This window comes from Schistocerca americana, chromosome 2, assembly GCF_021461395.2.
Source record: "Schistocerca americana isolate TAMUIC-IGC-003095 chromosome 2, iqSchAmer2.1, whole genome shotgun sequence".
NCBI classification, from domain to species: domain Eukaryota; kingdom Metazoa; phylum Arthropoda; class Insecta; order Orthoptera; family Acrididae; genus Schistocerca; species Schistocerca americana.
Window position 1 is genome coordinate 305,952,913 of NC_060120.1, and position 14,778 is coordinate 305,967,690.

Sequence of the window (14,778 nt, forward strand, 5' to 3'; positions counted from 1 at the left end):
CTCGCCAGCGCGCCCCCGCGCAGTTTCAGAAGCCCTAGCAGCGCCGACACGCGACCCGACCACCTCAAGATTCCCCGCTATACCAACAATTCATTACCATTTCAAACTCGGCAGAGAAGCACGCTACGGGCGCGGGAAGGAAAAGAACGGATGGTCACGGTTTAACGTCCTCATTATTTTGAGGAGGCGGTGATTTACACCTTCTAGTTTTAAAAAATAACGGCTTGCAAACAGCTGTATTGTCACTTCATTAAACGACCAGTTTCGATCTGAAACAGACCATCCTCTAGGGCCTGCATAGCACAAACAGGGCAAAACTAAGGGATATATTTATTCTCGAATCAGAAACATACAAATTTACAGTAGCCATACACATCAATAAATATGTACATATGTATACACAAATTGTATTTATATTACATGTGCCCAGTACTTTGCAACCTCCAAGGCGCTTGGAGTGGCTTGCAGGAGATCAATCTTCGCGCAGGATGTAGGGCACAAAAGGCACTGGAGCATGTGGCTTGTTCTTGTCCACAATCACAGGACGTATCTTCTGTTATGAAGCCCCATCTCTTCAGGTTGTCTCTGGATCGTCCAACTCCTGATCGTAATCTGTTCAAAGATTTCCACACCAGCCAGCTCTCGTTGTGTCCAGGTGGTAGTTCTTCAGCTTCTGGCGTCTGCAGGTGAGGCGTCGACTTCTTCCATAACTCCAGTCTTGCCTTCTCTGGTGAAATGGTGAGCTTCTCGGATGTTCTCAGGAAGTTCTTTCGCGATCTCAGCCGTTGCTGTGGTGGATTATGTCCGTGCAGTGGATGGGCACTGTCCTGTTCCACTTTCAGTCTCTCCTTGTTGGCAGCCACTGTTCTGCGTATCCATGGTGGCGCTATTCCAACCAGGCAGTAGAGCTTATCAGTTGGGGGAGGTCTTAAGCAACCTGTGATCAACCAGCCTCCACGAAGATTGCAATGATTTCCGACCAAGATAAGACTTGCAATCGGGCGTACCCTGGGCGTCAGGTTTCTCTGGCGGCTGATCCTTTCACACCAGAAACTAAGGGATAGTGAATAATTATAAAAAACAATCGCCAAATACTAATAATCTACTGAATGCTTACAATGTAACATCAACATAAGAAGTGCGACAAACCGCAACTATTAACAAGCATCATATCATAAACGAACATGTAAATTAACCTGTAACATAGTAGATCCGTGGCGAAGCACGTGGCAAGACTGACAAGAACGACAGCAGCGGCTCCAAGTGGCGTCCTAGTGAACTTTGAATACAGGAAATAAGTCGCGGAAATCCGTATTACTGCTTTCGAAATACTAGTACTAGATGACAATATTTTCTATTTATTCTGTATGGGTGGGTCTGGTGATTAAGTATTTATTTGTAAACACAATATTAATTTCGATCGTGTGGCTGTTCTCAATTGCAAATTATGTTCTTGATTACGACCCTCTTGGGCATTCTTTGAATTGAAACGTAAAGTTGTTACTCGTATTCTGCTTAATTTCTGTTCTCATCCGTAATATCGTGTGGGGTAAATTGTCATTTTTTTCCCTTCATATGAAAGAGAAATTGATTTCTTGACATGATATTCTACGGATTCATGTCTCTTTGTTACTGCCTACGATTCCGTATGCAAACTGCTCGATTTACATGCACCGTTATATGTTGATCGCACTGTACGTCATTTTTGTCGCCATCCGTTTTTCGTACTCTCGCATTTAATGGAGGCCACCGAAATTTTCCCTGGCTTCTGCTAAAATGTACTGTTTCTAGTGCCTGTTAATAATGTGTGAGAACACTTACGTAACTACTGTGGCATTTTCAGCATTTCAAGGAAGAATGCTTTTGTCACCAAGACTACAAAGCATAAGGCCTACTCATCTACATCCATGTATTCTGCAGCACATTGTGAAATGCATGACCCTCAGTCGCACGAAGCAACACCATTCAAATCAGAATTACATACTCATTCCTTGCCAAGATATTTTGAAGTTGAATATCAATACTGTCAAAACCTGCTAATATGAAGTTCTCCATTAAATGCGGGAAAGTACGAAAAACGGATGCAAGCACTATAGTTACACTGCATTTAAATCGTGCAGTTCACACTCAGATCCTTAAGCAACAACAAATACACGTAAGTCCGCAGAACACCATGCAACAACGAAAGCAGCTTCTCCTTTATACGAAACAAAAACAAATCTGTAATTTACCCCATTTTACGGGAAGTGAGAAGAACACAATCAGAATATGAGTAAGATAGTTACCACGCAGTTCAAAGAGAGCAATACACACGAGAAGTTGTAATCAGAAGCACAATGTGATGAAACCAACTTCTGTCACCTATGAAACGAAAACAAACACGGAAAACTAAAAATCAGCCAATAAGAAAAGGAGTGATGGACTGACAAACCTGCAGCGCTACAAGTGGCGTGGCAGCGACCAAAGGGGTTGTTACCACATGTTGGTTGGTTGGTTGACTGATTCGGGGGAGGGGACCAAACAGCGCGAGGTCATCGGTCACATCGGATTAGGAAAGGATGGGGAAGGAGGTCGGCGGCGCCCTTTCAAAGGAACCACCAGGATGGCCGCACGCGGGTTTGAACCGCCGTCCTCCCGAATGAGAGTCCAGTGTGCTAACCACTGCGCCACTACAAGTCCCTAAATGAGTTTCACCTCTGTGAAGACTAAACTAGTATGAGGTCATCAGTCGTGAACACATCGTAAAATGTGCTGGAGCTGTAGGAAAAGATTACTACACAGGTCCAATCAGCACTACAAATCATGTCCCAGGTACTAACTTGACATCTGATAACCTGCCAATCAGTGAATCCCTCACAAGGTGAAAAGGACTACGTGAAAATATGACGACAATATTATAGCAACAGAATGGCTGAATGTACCATTTTGTCAAACCGTACAAAATTGGCATATAACTTACCGCCGTAATAGATCATCATTACATGAAATAAAATTTTGAGGAAGACGGAACATATGTTGTCAAACTACAAACAACATAAACAACTCCAACAGAGTCGTGGTAGTTCATTTATGTGGACGCACTAGCTTTGGTCACTCAGCATAAGTCGAGAAGCTGATGAAGAGAGACACTTGCGGATCTAGGCCTACTTTAAAAAGTGGAGATCAACACCAAACCCAACGGAAACCGAAGTTAACTGCTTTTAGCTTAACAACAGGATTGCCACTGCACAGCAGCGTGTCTCCTTCAATGACAATCTTCCACGACCAAGATTTCCCAAAGTATCTAGGAGTCACTTTTCATAGTACCTCGTCGTACAGCGAAGCTGAAATCGTGCAATAACGTGCACAAGCTGAGTGGTACGTCATGGTGTGCAAGAGCTGCAACACTACGATATTCATTCTTAGGACTCGTTTACTCTGGTACTGAATACTGCCCTCCGCTGTGTCAAAATAGTTCATATGTGGGAACAATCGATGTTTAGCTAAATGCAGCAATGAGGAAAATAAAACGTTGCATCAGATCTATCTATCCTCACTGGTCACCACATGCAAACCAAATTGCGCCACCACATCTTCGAAGACAGAACGCACTTGCAAGCTATATGAAAAATTTATTAAAATCCAGGCAGTCACCTATCATACTGGCAGAATCATTGCTAACAGTGGATTTTAGCAGGAGTAGGAAGTGTTCAGGAGCGTCGAACGACGACGTCCCTGAGGGATATCAAACCTTCAGAAGACCTAGCACAAGACCAGCAGGCATGAAATTACCACGATGTGCTGGGAAAACAATTAACAGGATTCGTACAGACCATGGCATCAGTGCAGAAAGCTTCCACTGTTGACAAAAGGCTGCATCTGCTCAATATGACTGGCGATGAACATTAGACCAGCAAACACATTGTAACAAGCTAGAGCAGACAAGCTTAGCCGGGAATCTACAAGATTCCTTTTAAGTCACAGGAGGCAGTCCTCGAATGGACTGAAAATTTAGATATTAATTTGTAGGCTTCGTTGTGTAATTATATTCATTTTGTCAAATTATGCAACTCAGGTATGTTACAGTTGGTGTTGCCATACGATAAATAAATAAGATAAAATACGAGATTCCTAGCGATGTGAGAATTGATAACAATGGACATGTTGAGGTGACCAGAGACGGAGGAGCACAGACTAGAACAGGTGAAGTGTGGGCAAGGAAATCTTTGGTGTCCTTTTCAAATGCACCATTCCAGTCCTTGCCTTAAGCGATTTATGAAAATCACGAGAAACGAAAACCGTGATGTTCGAGCGAGGTTCTGAACCGCTGACCTCCCGAAGACGACCCCAGTGTCTTTCCACTGCACTACTTCGCTCGGTAATGAAGTGTCTCCCGCAGACTCTAATAATTTCTACTGAGCGCAGTGAAAGTCCTCTGAGCCATCTCTTATGCTTATATTAACTATGTTAGAAGATAGAAAATTTGAAAATTTATGGTAAGATCCTATAGGGCCAAACTGCTGAGGTCATCGGTTCCTAAGCTTACACACTACTTAATCTAACTAACTTACGCTAAGGACAAGAGACACAACCATGCTCGAGGGAGGACTCGAACCTCCCACGTGGGGGATTGAAGATAGACTGAAGAAAGGCAAACCCAAGTGTATAGCATTTGTATTCAGAGAAAGTTTTTCGCAATGTCCATTAGAAAACAATCTTCAACATTTTGAAGGTAACGTGGGTAAAATACAAGAAGCGAACAGTAATCTACAGCTTTTACAGAAACCAGGATGAGCTTATAAACAGTCTAAAGGTGTGGAAGGGAAACCACTAGTTTATAAGGAAATGAAACAGGGTTGTAACCCACCCCAAATGTTATTCAATCTGTACGTTTAGCGCTCTGTGAAGGAAACCCGGGAGAAATTTGGAGAGGGAATTAAAGTTCAGTGAGAAGAAGTAAAACTTTTGACGTTTCCCGGTGACATTGTAATCCTGACACAGACGGCAAAAGACTTGGAAGATCAGCTGAACGCAATGTAAAGCGTGTTGAAAACAAATCATACTATGAATATAACGAAAAATAAAACCTGGGCAATAAAAACTAGCCGAATTATTATATTAGTCGACGATGAAGGAATTAGATCAGGAAATAAGACACCAAGAGAAGTCGATGAGTTTTGTTATTTGGACAAAAATAAGTGATGGGTGATATAAATGTACACTAACAATAACAATCAAAGGATTTTTGAAAAAAAGAGTTATTTACAACGAATATAAGTTGAAATGTTATAAATATTTTCTGAAGACATACGCCTAGGGTGTAGACTAGCGCGGCAGTGGAAAGTGGACGAGAAACAGCTCAATTGTGCTGCTACAGAAGCATGCTGAAGATTATACGTGTATTCTCTCAAGTTTGTTCGGGGTGGTTGATTAGCGCAATACTTTACGTCATGTAGCCCAGTGCTTACTGATATATAGCTACAAGCTTTCCATTTATTATCGGGATAGCTTGGAAAACCAGTGAGGAGTACTCAATATAGCTCAGTAGGAAAGAAATATCTGGCACAATTTGATTAACAGAGAGGATCGTCTGAAAGGAATCATCATAACGTATTAGTGAACAGTCCATTTGATATTGGAAGGGAACTAGAGCAATGGATTGCAACAGCAATCCAAAGGCATACACGCCTACAGAGGATTGTCTTGCGTTGAAAGCTGTATCAAAGCAGTCTTGACTGAAACGTTTGCTACAGCAGTAGCTAGAAAAAATTAATTCAGAAGACAAGAAATTTCAACACATGCAAAACATTTCCGTATTTTGTCTCGGTTAGCTTCCTTTCACGGAAGAAAAATGAGAGAAAGTACTGAATGTGTTATGCGACAACCATACCCTCAGAGAAACTGAGAAGTGTCGGTCCAAATCGTTAGCTCCTACATTTACATTAGCAAATATGACTTAAAGCGGAATTCTGTATTCCTTGCATGTTATTTCAGGTGGAATATGTCTTACGCTTCGTAATGTCTTACGCTTCGTAATGTCTTACGCTTCGTAATGTCTTACGCTTCGTAATGTCTTACGCTTCGTAATGTCTTACGCTTCGTAATGTCTTACGCTTCGTAATGAGAACCAGATGTACCATGTGACAAGTAACATGTATAAAGCTTCTATAAAATACATTGGCGGAAAAAATCACTACATCAAGGTGTTGTGCGACTAAACTGAAAGTTTGTAGGCGTGTTTCTACATTAGAAAGATGATATCTATTCATATTTAGAGCCAGTCGCAGAAGAGTTGCGCTAGTAGCGTCACTATGAGGATACAAATCAGGCTTGCTTTAAATATACACTGTTCCGGTCATGAGCTTTAGTTAACATTGAGAGTGGATGTGGTGAGCTGATATAGAATGCCTGTAAGGAGATAAAGACACCATAACCAACACTTCACGAGGTCGTGTAAACGGGCTACAAGAAGCAGGATGTTCCTTCTGTGATCCTGCAGGAAGATTTGACAGGAATGTAGCCACTTTACACGACTGCTGGCAGCGGTAGTCACGAGAATGAACGGTCGCAAGAAGACCGGGCTCGGGACGACCAAGTGACACTGCCGATACGGAAGACTATCGTGTTCGGCATATGGATCTGGCGCATCGTATTGCATTTGCAGCAGCAATTTGAGCAGCAGTTGGCACAACAGTAACACAACGTTTTTTCTGGTGAAAGCTGATTCTGCCTCGGTGTCAGTAATGGCCCTATGTTGATTGGGAGGAGGCCAAATGACGGCCTGCACACAACCTGTCCGTGTGCAAGACACACTGGACCTGCACCTAGAGTTACGGTCTGGCTGGCAACTTCGTTTCACAGAAGGAGCGTTCTCGGGGTTATCTTACGCATCCTGACTGCAAATCTGCACGTCAATCTGCTGATTCGACCTGTTGTGCTGTCATTCATGAATAGCAATCCAGGTGGTGTTTTCCAACAGGATAACGCTAACCCACATACCGCTACGTAAGCCATCATGCACAACAGTTCCTTTAGCCTGCTCGATCACCAGATCTATCTTCAATTGAACAAATATGGGATATCATCAGACGATAACTCCAGCGTCTTCCTCAAACTACTAACCGTCCCTGTATTGACCAAGTGCAACAGGCCTGGAACTCTATCCCACAAACTGACATCGGACACCTGCACGAAAGTGCGTGCATTCAACATTCTGGCGGTTACACTGGTTATTAATGTACCAGCATTTCACATTTGCAACGGCTTATCTCGCGGTTACATTAACCGTTGATCTTGTAACGTTAATCACTGAAATGTTACCTAGACAAATGTACTCCCGAAATGTAATTACTCTACATTAATTATTTTTTCGTGTAGCAATTTTTTTCTGTCAGTGTATAAAACACATTATTACGTCATCCTAATTTCTTCTACATGTAATGTCCATGTTGAAAACTCGATGTTCCTACTGATACAACTGTAAGAAATGGCATTTTCGGAAATACATTATTTCAATTTATACCATCACATCTTCAGTGTCATCGACAGCACCTACATAATACCAATCTAAACACAAATTCTATTGGGTATTTCCGTTCGTTATCATTTATATAAAGGCATACAGACAAATGGTTCACCACTTAAAAAGTGAAAAATTTGTAGCACATTCAATTATCATACAAGAAATTAATATGCAGAATAGAGTGACCATATATAACCAGACCAGGCATCTTCAGTTCGTCAAACATATGAGGGGTGCTGAGAAATAACCCCTCCGCATTTTTATGCGGTCCGCAGCTAGTGGTCGTGCGGTAGCGTTCTCGCTTCCCGGGTTCGATTCCCGGCGGGGTCAGGGATTTTCTCTGCCTCGTGATGACTGGGTGTTGTGTGCTGTCCTTAGGTTAGTTAGGTTTAAGTAGTTCTAAATTCTAGGGGACTGATGACCATAGATGTTCAGTCCCATAGAGCTCAGAGCCATTTGAACCATTTTTACGCGAAAATCATTAAAACTTTTTATATAAAACAAACGTTATTAACACTCTAAATCTTTATTCTTCATATCTACATATGTATTTCTCAACACAGTCTCCCTGGTGACGAACATATTTCTCCCAACAGAGACCAGTTTGTTGGTACTGTCACTGTAGAATGTTTGATTTCGTTGAAGAAACCACAACCCCACCTTTGCCTGCACCTCTTCATCACTACCAACGTCAAGTCCTCGAATGTGTTCCTTAAGTTTCGGAAACAGATGAAAATCTGATGGATCCAAGTCAGGACTGTATGAAGGATGATCCATGACAGTGAATTCAAAGACAGACTGTTGCAGTGCTCGCGTGTGGTATGGCAACGAAATGCGGAAGGAGAAGGTGTGCCATGTGTGGACGAACTGGATTACAGCACGATGTTTCTCTACGTTGCACACCACCATTTTACACGTCAAAGTTCGGAGCCCTCTAGTGGCGGAAGGCGACAAATATGCACAGATGTAGAATAAAGATGCAGATATTAAAAACGTTCGTTTTACTTAAAAAGCTTGAAGAGCTTTCACATAAAAAATCCAGAGGCATTACTTTACAGCATGCCTTCGTAATATTTGATGTATGTTGACTGTCGTTGGACTCAAGACTGCACTACGAACAACCTCTATATTAAACAACGTTAGAACGGAAGTTTTTCAGTGTTATATCCTCTGCCTGGTGCATGATTTCTGTCCCTCATTCACTGTACAAATCACACACTGAAAATTCCGTTAGTTCCTACTCGTATTATGCAGTTTGGAAATGGAAGTGCGGTATATGTATCGTATCGTTATGTGCCCCCTGATTCAACTTTTCTTTCAGTGGCTATCGAGCACGATCCCTGGCAATGCCAGAAGCTCCCTCTACTAGTTATTAAGATGAGCGTTCCCTGGTGAGGAAACATCGACTAAGCTACTGATAAATTGAGAATTACCCTGACCCAGATGCAGTGAAGTTACGTGGAGATAGTGACACCGGCAGGATGAGCAGCAATCGCTACTGCAATCAGATAATATAAGGAGGCGGCTCCAGGGGAAACGCGCGCGTGTTTACTAGTGTGACGCACATCCAGAATGAACAAGCTTATCTCCCTGCGTTTGGCTGCAGAACACAGGCCTCTGAACCAGCAAAACTGTTTACTGAAACCGCAGCAACAGCATAAACGAAGTAGCTCCTGGTAGCGCTGGTGAATGTGGACTGTAAGTACTACAAAGGCCCTTTGACAAACAACAGTTTTCATGACGTCTGTGATATATAGTGACTGCAGAATACAAAAGGAACTGGGATTCTCGTGGAGGAATTATGTTAAAAAGTTGTTGGGCCTAGACGTTACATCATCTCTACTTCTCACTCATTGAAATTTAGGACAGTAAAACAGAAGTAGTCAACCTGTTCCCAACCGCCCACTAGCGGGCGTTCCAGCTTTCATGGTGGACGACAGGCGGTTGGGATTTTAAAAACGTTTTCATTAGGTTTCACAACAGTTTGACATTAAGTGTTTGGTAAGTAATTATTATTATACGTTTTAACTTGCTATAATTCTGCTTTATAAATTTTCTAAAGTTACTTTCCAACTTCTTAAATCACCATTACTGTTGAAGCTGTGGGCGGTTATAAAATGTTACTACTGTAAGAGGTACAAAAGTGGGCGGTAGGTAAAAACGGCTGACTACTCCTGGTCTATGTTGTTGTTGTGGTCTTCAGTCCTGAGACTGGTTTGATGCAGCTCTCCATGCTAATCTATCCTGGTCTAAAGATATTTATCAGAGGCGTTTCCAGCAATAAGCAATAAAATGAGAGATATTTCTAGGAATGGAACTAAGAAGACTAACAATATGATAATCTGAACCTGTTTTCTTGGTAAAATCCCAGTGGGGAAGGCGTGCCAGTGCCTCCCTCCGAGATGAGACTGTAGTATCAGACGTGAAGTTGTGCCCTATAGGTGAAAGCTGTGCGCGCTGGCGCATCCTACGTTGTGTTTCTACATTCGTTTGCTCGATTCCGACTCTACATGACTCCCAATAATTAAAGCACGCTAATTTCTTCTGTCCTGCACTTTCTACCGCAAACGTTTCGAGTTGGAATCAATTAATTCTGCGATGCCGCCCTGCTCTTCTTGTGCCTTCGATCTTTCCTACCATTAACGTCTTTTCCAGCGGATTATATCTTTTCATAATGTGCCCAAAGTATTACAGATTTTGTTTGGTCGTGCGGTAGCGTTCTCGCTTCCCGCGCCCGGGTTCCCGGGTTCGATTCCCGGCGGGGTCAGGGATTTTCTCTGCCTCGTGATGACTGGGTGTTGTGTGATGTCCTTAGGTTAGTTAGGTTTAAGTAGCTCTAAGTTCTAGGGGACTGATGACCATAGATGTTAAGTCCCATAGTGCTCAGAGCCATTTGAACCATTTTTTTGATTTTGTTTCAGTATCAGACCTTGCAAGGAGCAATCTGGGTTTATTTGCTGTAATGCTGACCAATTCGTTCTGTGTCCCACGGAACTCCAAGGAGTTTCCTCCGACACCACAATCCAAACGTGTCTATTTTAACTGAACACAGAAACTACTTCCACTGTTTCTCCTCCTGTATGGCATGAAGTTGTAATGTCTCTTGCAGCGGTCTCTCCGCGATATTTCCAGAAATTTTATAAATTATATAACTCAGTACATATCTTGAAATATCTCTTCTTATCTTACCGATTATCAATGCAAAATAGTCTCAAGCCCAATTATTCCTTGGAGCGTCCATTTACTCCATGGAATAGCTTCTCTGCTATCTATGTTTTCTCTTATGAAAAGAACAGAACTTCTTGCCGATTAGTCGTAAAAGAAGGAGATATATATGTATGTATTGTTGAGCGAGTCGCCATCTTGATGAGATTCTGTATGAGAAGGAATTTAATACATGAACTAAAGTAAGTGTGTTCGCGTATTACTTAACGGATTATTATTATTGACAGTGTCTGCTTACTACTTTGTGTTGCACGGGATCAGTGGGGAACGTCTGATTTACACTGGACGAACCTGCCGTTTTGAATGCTCAAGATATCCAGTTACTTCAAATAAATAGGCTAACACGGTCTTACCAGCTGATCTCCGGTATTCCCCATGTGATCACCGAAAGTTAATAATTATTACAAATGTTTCCAGGAGATCGACTGACAATTTTCGTCGCACCGAGACTTCGAAATTGCTTCACTGCCTTATGGAATTTAAGTTAAGCTTAATTTAATCAGGACAGAACAGTATTGAACTGTGTGAATGTGATAAGTCTGCTTTGTCAATGAAAATTCCCTTAATATACGCATGTTTTTACTATCCTGATCAGTGAAGCTAAATCAGGCCGGTGTGAGAGAGGTTCTTTAAATTTTAGAAATATTAAAAAGTGATACACGTAGTTGCCATAATTTCGTTTCAGCATTAGACCAGCTTTTGTACTTCCTTCTTTCACCATCAGTAAGAGGACCTTCAACTCAGCTTCACTTTCTACCATTAGTATTGTATCATCCGCGTATCTAAGGTTATTTATAGTCATCCGAGCTATTTTAACTCCGGTTTCTTTTCATCTAATCCGGCTGTTCTCATCAAGTGCTCTGCGTATGCAGGATGAAGATTAATAAAACCGACAACTGCAGGGACGGATTCCTGACTATAAATGGAGGGAAAAGGTCCTGTGAGAATGTGTCCCGTAAGGTACGGTGTGCGTGCGACAACAAATCGTCCCGGAACACAGTACAGAGCTGCATCGCATGGACGTGATAACAGGTGTTCAAAGTGGCCTCCATGAGATTGCGGGTGACAGGAATAGTTACGATTGTCATGATACACACAATCGTTCTTTGGCTTACATCATGTTGGCGGGCCATTTGTCTGGAGCTTGTACTAGGTTCCATCTCAATATCCTGTAGAGCCCGTTCTTCCTAATCTGGTGTAAACGCAGTCTGCCGCCTCTCTGGACGTTCGTTTTTCTGAAAGGACCCATGATCACGTAAACGGCCCAAAAGGGCTTGAAATGCTGTGTGATGTGAGTGGTGTCTGTGAGGGTACCTATTTTGGTATAGTCGTACTGCCTCTCGGCCGCTTCCATCTGCTTAGCCGTACACAAACTCCACCTCGGCTTGTTCCCGGCACGAATACCGGACCACTATCCTGCTTACAGTACACTGTGTCAAACGCAGTCGGCAACTCGCTAGGAACACATGGCACATGGTCAGAGGAACTGTCATTCATCAGCGCCATCTACCGTGGCAACGATCGTCCACATGGAGTGTCAGTTCCGCAAAGCATGCAGGAGAACTGATAAGCTGAGAAGCAGTATTATGCCATAGTGGACTCAGCTACGAAGACGCGGGGTTGCTGATAAGATGTGCATAAGATAAGCTAAAAAAAAAAAAAGCAGCAGCTTATGAGTGATTGCTTGGTAGATCCATCTGAATTATAACCTGTGAAGCAGCGACTGCCTATAGAATTGTAAGTGCTAACAGACAAGCAACACTGCAATGTGGGGCATACGACAGAATCAATGTGGAAGATGAGACGAACGTATCCGTTAAGGCAGTGCGGCGAAATTTGGCGTTAATGGGCTCTGGTAGCGGACGACAGATGCGAGTGCGTTTGCTAACAGTACGACGTCGCCTGCAGCGCCTCTCCTGGGCTCGTGACCACATCGATTAGACCACAGACGAATGGAAAACCGTGGCCTGATCAGATTAGTCCAAATTCCAATTGGTAAGAGCTGACGGTAGGGTTCGAGTGTGGCGCAGACCCACAAAGCAATGGACCAGATTGTCAACAAGGCACTATGTAAACTGTGGTGGCTCTATGGTAACGGCTGTTGGCTGGTTGGATGATTAAAGCGACCGAACTACTAGGTCATCAGTCCCTTTTTCCTCGAATAGACGGGTCTACGTGACTGTAGATCGGAGATGGCCTACCGCACAAAACAAAGGAAAGGAAAATCCTGAGTTCTACCAAAGGTCAAGGCCATATTAGGGAAACAGGTTATATAGGAAGAAAGGCAAGGGAGATGCACTTTCTAGCAAGCAGCTAGAAGACGCTGAAACCAATCCAATGAGGGGACACGCATCCCCCACCCCCTGCTACTAACCAAAGGCACCCCAATCAGAAATTGCCTGGAAAACACTAGCAAAATGGAGAGAGCAGGAGGAGTACAGGTCAACAAATGACAAATAAGTCGAACAGACAATGCGAGAGGGGGCAAAGAAGAGTGAAAGAGCAGTTAGGGTGAAGGCCAGGGTGGACCACCAAGCAAAAACAGCTGCAGCCTTATCTGGGCAGAGAAGGCAACAGAATGTTCTGCCAACATCTCAATGGGCCGATAAGGTTAAGTGGCTCTCCGTTAAAGAATATGGTATAAGCTCCCTTCATGAATAAGATGTAAAACTAAGTCACCGTTGGGGCATTGTCTACTAACACCAGAGGTAGGGAGTCAGAGAATATGGCCGATGTGGAGCCGGAAAAGGATGGTAGAGTCCTTGTGAGAGGCCTGGAAGCTGGCAAAGATGGGGAATCTTAATCAACTGAGCATAAGACCAGTCCTAATAGATGAGAAGTCTATGACACAGTTGTTGGTCGTCGAGATAAAATTCTGGTTGCGGGTGAACGGTACGATGTTGACAGAAGTGCATGACGTGAGTCTTGGCGACAGAAAACAAAGCCATGGGTGAGGGTCCATGGCCACACCTTTCATATGGCGCCTTTCAGTCGACAGTCAGCGATACCCACACTAAAGAGTAGTAGTAGAGGCAGAAGTCGTCAGCATATAAGGAGGGTGATGCTGAGTACCCCACAGCTGCTGCTAGAACATTGATGGCTACTAGAAAGAGAGGAACACTCAGCACAGAGCCCTGTGGGATCCCATTCTCTTCTATATGTCGATACACCAACTTGAACCTGAAAAGTACGGTGTGACAAGAAGTTCTGGGTATAAATCGGGAGCAGACCCCCAGAGACACCATCTGCGTAAGATAGCGAGGATGTGAGTCACTATGTGGCATCATAAGCCTTTTGCCAGTAGAAGAAGATGGATTTAAGGTACTGACGTCGGGCAAAAGCTGTTCAGATGGCAGTTTGTAAGTAAACCAGGTTATCAGTGGTGGAACGGCTTTGGCGAAAACCACCCTGGGACGGAGCTGGAAGACCTCGAGACTCAAGCAGGCAACACAGCTGCTGGCTCACCATGTGTTCAAGTAACTTACAGAGAACACTGGTAAGACTACTGGGCGATAACTGTCCATCTCTATAGGATGCTAACCCGGTTTCAGTATTAGGACGATGATGCTTTCTCGCCGTTTCGATGGCCCTCAGTCCAGACAAAGGTAAAATTGGCATGAATATGATGCTGACAGTCCACTATTTGGTGATTTGTCATTTGACTGTGGATGCAGTCCGGCCCTGGGGCTGTATCAACGCCATGAGCTAGGACACTGACTAATTCCCACTCACTGACTGGAGCATTATATGGTCCAGATGGCGTGTGGCGAAAGATAATTGCTTTCGCTCCACCAACTGATTTAGGACACGAAAGGCAGGTTAACAAATCTCAGACGCTGAAGCTCGAGCATAATGCAGAGCAAAATGTTCGACAACGGCGTCTGCGTCAGTGTAGACAGCGCCATTTGAGGTAATACCAGGTATACCTGCAGGTGTGTGGTATCTGTAGAGAAGTTCTGATCTCTGCCCAAACCTTTGAAGGAGAAGTACATGGTCTTATGGTTAAAACGTACCGTTCCCAGTATTCTCGCTTTTGTCATTTTATTACCTGT